General features: G+C 53.8%; 1 pseudogene; it reads right to left on the reverse strand.

The window, feature by feature from the left end:
- Positions 1-4,556: 4,556 nt before the first annotated feature.
- Positions 4,557-6,115, reverse strand: LOC115932820 (putative uncharacterized protein FAM30A; annotated as a pseudogene).
- Positions 6,116-6,587: the final 472 nt, after the last annotated feature.

The following is a 6,587-nucleotide window of genomic DNA, read 5'->3' on the forward strand; positions in this document are numbered from 1 at the left end:
CAGCTTGTTACTTCACTGGGTTCCCTGCAGCGCTGGCTGAGGACAGGCGGGGCTGGGCAGTGAGGGTGCTGGGTCACTGTCACCACCCATGGCTTGTTACTTCACTGGGTTCCCTGCAGTGCTGGCTGGGGACAGGCAGGGCTGGGCAGTGAGGGCACTGGGTCACTGTCACCACCCACGGCTTGTTACTTCACTGGGTGGGACCTTGCACCCCTGCCTTCCTAACACCCTGGAGTCCCTGCCTCCTCCTAGAGCCCCCAAGCCCATCTCCCTCAGAGCCTCCAGAGACAGACCTGGGGAGGCATTTCTTCTGTCCCCAGCAGAAGCCCAGGAGGCCTGGAAGGCACAGTGGGTGTAAAGGAGAGGATCCCGGCACTGCCTGAGGGGTGACTCTGACAAGACAAGCATGGAGCCCACTAGAAGTGGGGTGGGAGCCCCACCAGGGATGGGCTAGTTCCTCATGAAGGACCAGAGCCCAGGAAGGACAAGGGGGCCTGCTGGGGCAGGGTCTGCTACGGTGGAGTCCCTGTGAGCCTGGCCCAGATCTGTGTCTCTCTTTCCTCATTGGTCCCCACAGGTCCGTGGCGGTTGCCGTATCAGGAGGCCCTGTGGTGGCAGGGGTGGGACACCTGGTAAACGTTGCCAGGTGTGTCCGATAGGCTCATGCTCACACCTTCGCCTGGCACCTGGGCAGAGCTGGAGCACCCGGGCACTGAAGTGAGGACAAGGTCTTGGGGCCCCATAGGATGGCCGAGGAGACAGCTGCAGGGTACCTGGGACCCCTGGACTCAGGAGGTAGAAGGATGCAGCCTAAAAACCCACACCACAGGCTCACCAGCCAGTGCAGGCCCACAGAACTCGAGGAGGCAGCCCTGAGCCTCCCAGGGAGGGATGCTCTGTGCACGCCAGCACAGGCCCTGGGTTACAAACCCTAGGCACAGCCCAGGAGAGGCCCAGGCCCCAGGCCAGCAAGGGGTTGCAGGAAGCAAGAGGCCCCAGCCACAGCATGAGATGAGCCCATCAAGCCAGGGCCAGGTGGGCAATGGGAGGCAGGCAGGGCTTGGGGGTGGGTCCCTGCTGCAGCACCTTCCACTGTCGACCGGAGGAGTTTCTTCACTGTGCGGAGTCCACGGGCCTCCTGTGAGTGTGTGCATGGGCACAAGTGTGTGTGTGCCTCTGCTGTGTGTCTGTACACACATATGTTTTGGGGTTTTTTTGTGTCTCAGACCTCAGAGTCTGCCCCTCCCACCAAAGCCCAGGCAGAAGGATGAACTCACGCCCCTGGGGCCCAGGCCTCAGCAGCCTCTGTGGGATCATTGTTCCCGGTTGTCACTTGCCTTTAGCACAGCCCTATTTCTCCACAATTCCTTAAAGTCCTCAACATGCATTTAAGGCACAAAGGTGAAAGTACCCAGAAACATCTGACTCCACCGTGGAACCCAGGAGCAAGCTGGGTTAGCTAAGGAGCGGGGCTGTTGGCAGAGGCTGGGGTCCAGGCTGAACTTTGGAGGAGGCATGTCCCAGTATGGGCTCCTGACTATGTCCTCCTGGAACAAACCCAAACCCGCTCTTTGAATATGGGAGGGACTTTGCTGGCCCTGGCCCTGACTGCAGCACTTGGAAACTAAGGAATGGTCACCTCCCCTGTGTCACAGCTGCCCGTTCACCATCATAGAAGCAACTCTGTCACCTCCATGGGCCCCTCTGTGGCTGCTGCCTGGGTCCAAGCTGAGCCCAGCTGCCCAGGCCCAGAAGGAAAGCCCAGGCCAGGCGCCCAGCACAGAGGCAGTCATGTACCCCAGGGAGAGCCACAGCAAGCAGCCAATGTTTCCCAGGAGAGGAGTAGCTGACAAGGCAGAACGTGAGCTGCCATCGGCTCGAGAGGCTTTGCTGGTCCTCCTGGGCTGTGGACATGACCTGGAGGAGCGAGGGAAGAAGTCGTATGGTGGTCCCATCCCAGGGCCTGATGGCAGCTGGCCACCCGTCCCAGAGTGGCAGCTAGACGCCAGCGCCATTCCCACAGTCACATCATTGGTCACAGACTGCAGGACATAGAGCGTCTTCTTTCCATCACAGTGCTGTCCAGACCCATAGCCTAGGGTAGACCTGGAAGATTCTATGTCCACACCCAGGGCTGGAGCACAGCCATGAGCCACGCCCGCTGCCCGTGCATGGAAAGCCAGCCCAAGCCCTGCTCCATCCCTAGCCAATGTCAGTGTCCTTTCCCCTTCTCCCAAGTGAGCTCTAGCCACCTGCCTACCCTGCCATCTGAGGATGACAACCTTCATTCCATTGGAATCTGGCTCTGCCACCAGCAGGCTTGCAGTCCTGGGCAGACTCCATCACCTCTTTATGCCTCAGCTTTTCCATCTGCACAGGAGGATGATGATGATGGTGGTGATGAAGATGGCAATGGCTTCCTTTTGCATCTGAGGCAAGGACTAATTGAGATGATACACATCAGGCACTGGGTATGATGCTGGTCCTTCCTGAGCACTCAAGCTATGTGAGCTGTCCTTGTGAAATGGATGTCACCACATTTCCCCATGCAGAACATCCTTTGTCTGCCATACTTGAAACGTCTGCCCCAATACTAACAGCTCCTCATGGAAGATGTGCACAAACCCACCCGCCCTCATACTCCCAAAGGTGCCCATGCCTTATCAAGCCAAAGTCCAGCCAGGAACTTTATAGCAGCATCCCTTTCCCTCTCCATGCACCAAGGAGCAAGGCAAAGCACTGCATCTTCTATCTGGAGGCAATACCACCCTCTTCTCCCATTTTCACTGCCATTCCTAAGAGGCAGTGCTTCCCCCACAAGGTTCCATGGTGGCCTGCCTACAGCAACTCTGTTCACATGAGTTTCAGCATCCTTGCAGTGGCTCCCCTGCCATGCTCTGGCTCTTCATTCACCCTCATCTCCTGCTCCCTGTGACAGGCATAGATTCTGAGTGATCTGGATACATTGCTTTGTTTAATAACATTACAGCTTCTGTGCTGGGGAAGACACAGCAGATACAGAAGGCAATTGTTGAACACAAAATAGTGACAGCAGAGATGATGGCAAGTTGGCATTTTTCTTTTCTAGCAATAAAACTTAAAACTGACTCAAGAAGAAATGGAAATCATAGTTGGAAAAATAATCCTCAAGAAAGCATTAAGATTATTAAACAATTGCCCTCACAGATGACTTCAGGCCAAGATGGCTTTATGGGTGAAGTTTAGACTTTCACAAAACTAATCAGTTCCCATAAGAACTGCTCCAGGACTTGGAGGAACATGGAAAAATCTATGAAAGGGATCACACTCCACAGTCCCCAGAGTAAAACATGGGTTACTTGCATTTTGGCAAAGAGCCAAATGTTATAAATGACATCCTAGAAGGCCAAATTCTGTCCATCTCATTGAACAAGGACTTACACTGGGAATTAAGAACTATTTATAGCTCATCCCACCACTCAGGCCAATGATGACCCATGATCATCTCACCAGAAATGGAAAGACTCACTTGATTAATAGAGTCTCAATTCCTCTGAGACATCTAAGAGCCCAGCCCAAGCCCAGACCCAGGAGGACACCCAGGCCTGGAGAGAGAACACTGATATCACACCAGCCCTCCAGAGGGAAGAAGAGACTCCTTCAAGCTCTGGAAACACAGGCCCAGACAGCTGCCCAAAGTTGGGCAGGCTTCACCGCATACCCAAATCATGAAGCTAGGTAACACCTTTACAGATTCTTTACATTTAAAAATCATCAAAACTTAACAGTAAATAATAAACTCAAATAATATTAATCTAATATGTAAAGGTCTTGTACCATTATTATGCAAACAACATACATAAGCTAATAAGAAAAAGAACAAATCCCTTAAGAAATCAGCAAAGGATATAACACAATTTCCAAAAGAAAACAAGTGGCTAGCACACATGCGGAAAACACTTTGTGAACAGACATTCTTCAGAGCATTATTTATAATTATAAAATAGTTGAAAGCAAGATAGTGCCTGAAGAAATTATGGTGCATACATTAATGGGACTATTCTGCAAACATTCCCAATTATACTTGTCACATATCTGTGATAACGTGACAGCCAGCATTCATGGGGTGACCTCATTTGGTAAAAGGGTGCAAAGCTCAACACCCATTGTGAGATGACTGTGGTGTAAATACAAAGACCAAACCGTGAAAAGGAGTCCATCAATTAACCGATGCTTACCTTCAGTTTTGGGCTGATTTTTAAAGTATGCTATAAGCGTATGCTCCTGTTATAACAGAATGGAGGGATTATGAGAGATGATGTAGGTGTGTTCTGGGCCTCCCCTGGCCCACTAGGCCCTACAGATGCCTTCCCAGGCACTGCTGTCAGGGCTTCCCTCAGAGGGAGTCCTGTATTGACCTCACCACTAAGATCTGGATCAGGGCATCCTTAGATATGGGTAGGGGTTATCTCAACTTAGGTCTGAATACGGGGTTGTCTTAGATTGTTTTGTGATGTTGTAATAGAACACCCAAGACCGGGAAGTTTATACTGAACGGAAATTTATTTCTCACAGTTCTAGAGGCTGTGAAGTCCAAGAGCAAGGTGCCAGAGCAAGTCCAAGAGCAAGGGAAAGTCCAAAGCAAGTCCAGGAGCATCTGGCGAGGACCTTCTTGCTGTGTCATCATATGGCGGAAGGCAAGAAAGAGAGCAAGAGGGGGCCGAACTCACCCTTTTATAACAGCGCCAATCCCACCCATGAGGTGGGGACCTTATGACCTAATCACTCTTCATACTGTTACAATGGCAATGAAATTTCAACATGAGTTTTGGAGGAGAGAAGCATTCAAACCACAGCAAGCGTGCTCCTACCTCCTCTCTCAGGGCATCTGCAGAAAGAGCTGCAACTGCATGTCCTTCCTCCATCCATCCTCCATCCCTTCCCGATGTCTGTGCATTTCCTGTGACCCAGGAGGTCTGGTGTAGGTGGTGTTCCTGCCTTAGGTCTGAGGCCCTGTCTGAAGAGGGGTAGGTGAGGAGGCCACCTGATGGTCTGGGCCAAGACAGTCACAGGATGAATCATTAATCATCAAGGAGGCTGAGGGTTGAGTCTCCAGGTCCAGGGAACTCCCCACAAAGTGGGAACCCTGCCCAGCTCCACACAGCCTCTGCTGGGGGACCCTGCTCTGGCTCAGAGCCTGGGAACAGGTCTTGAGCTCAGCCAGAGTCTGTCTCCCTGTCATTTAGGAACTAAACCTAGTGGCAGGATGCTGGAGCCCAGCCCCCATCTGACCTTACAGGGCCAAGCCTGGGGCCCTGGGTTCCCCTTAAGGTGCAGCAGGACTGGAGTCCCAGGCAGTGCAGGAGTGGCCAAAGCTGGGGCTTCCTCCAGAGCCCCCAAGCATCACGGCATCAGGAAGGGTAGGACCCTGGCCTCAGAAATTGGCACCAAAGCCCCAGAAGCTACCCTGGACACCATGGAGAGAGGCCTGGAGGGGAAGCACCAGGCACTGCCTCCCCTTCTGATCCCACCTGAGGTGGCTGCCAAGCCCAGAGAGCAGCTCTGATATCCCCCAGCCCTGCAGCCCAGGGACACCTGTACTGTGCCCCTGTGGGACCCCTGGCCAGTCTGCGCAAAGAAGTCACCACCCTATACTCAGAAACAGTGGGGGTCCTCTTCCCACATCCTCAGAGCATGGCCCGGCTGCTGCAGGGATGGTCTCCTGGAGGCCCCCCAGTGCTCTATTGTCAGAGCTCCCTCCACCCCCTGCACCAAGAGAGAGCCAGACCCCAGCAAGGCTTCCAGTGGCTTCAGGTCACACCCCTAGGCTGACCCCAGCCCCATCAACACCTGCCTGAGAAAGCTCAACGCACCAGAACTGACCGTTTGCTTCAACCCTCGACCTCCCATTCTCAGAGCATCTGCTGAAAAGGCTGCAACTGCACGTCCTTCCTCTGTCCCTTCCCGATGTCTGTGCATCTCCTGTGGCCAGGAAGGTCTTTCTCGGGACCTGAGAGCCACTCCCTGAAGTGTCCCCATTGGGAAGGATGGGGCCTGTGTCTCCAGGCTCTGGGAGGACAGAATCCTGACCTCAACAGTGGCCAGCACGGACACAGCGGGCCCCATCCCAGGGACGCTGACCAGCGCTGGGCAACTTTTCCCTTCCCCGACGACTGAGCCCCGAGCACCCTCCCTGCTCCCCCTACCCCCTCCCTTTTCAAGGCTGCGGCCTCTGCACAGATGACAATGGAACTTGGCTCATTCCCCTAGAGTCGGTAGAGAGTTAATGACAAAACTGTTTCCTCCACCTGAACTCAAGTCTGCCTGTGTTTACCTGATCACAGCTGGTGGACAGTTTGGACAAACTTGCATACTCAGAGACACAGACCCTTCTAGAAATCATTATCTTCCCGCCCCTGGGACCCCTCTCCCATGGAAGTCTGCTAGGCACTGGCCTGGACCCTCCTGCTGTTCTAGGAGGCTGCTGACCTCCTGCCTGGCTCCTGTCCCAAGGTCCAGAGTCAGAGCAGACTCCAGGGATGCTGCAGGCTAGGAAGCTACCCCCTCCAGGCCGGGGTCTAGTGCAGGTGCCCAGGACAAGAAAGATT

Source organism: Gorilla gorilla, chromosome 16, assembly GCF_029281585.2.
Source record: "Gorilla gorilla gorilla isolate KB3781 chromosome 16, NHGRI_mGorGor1-v2.1_pri, whole genome shotgun sequence".
Lineage (NCBI taxonomy): Eukaryota > Metazoa > Chordata > Mammalia > Primates > Hominidae > Gorilla > Gorilla gorilla.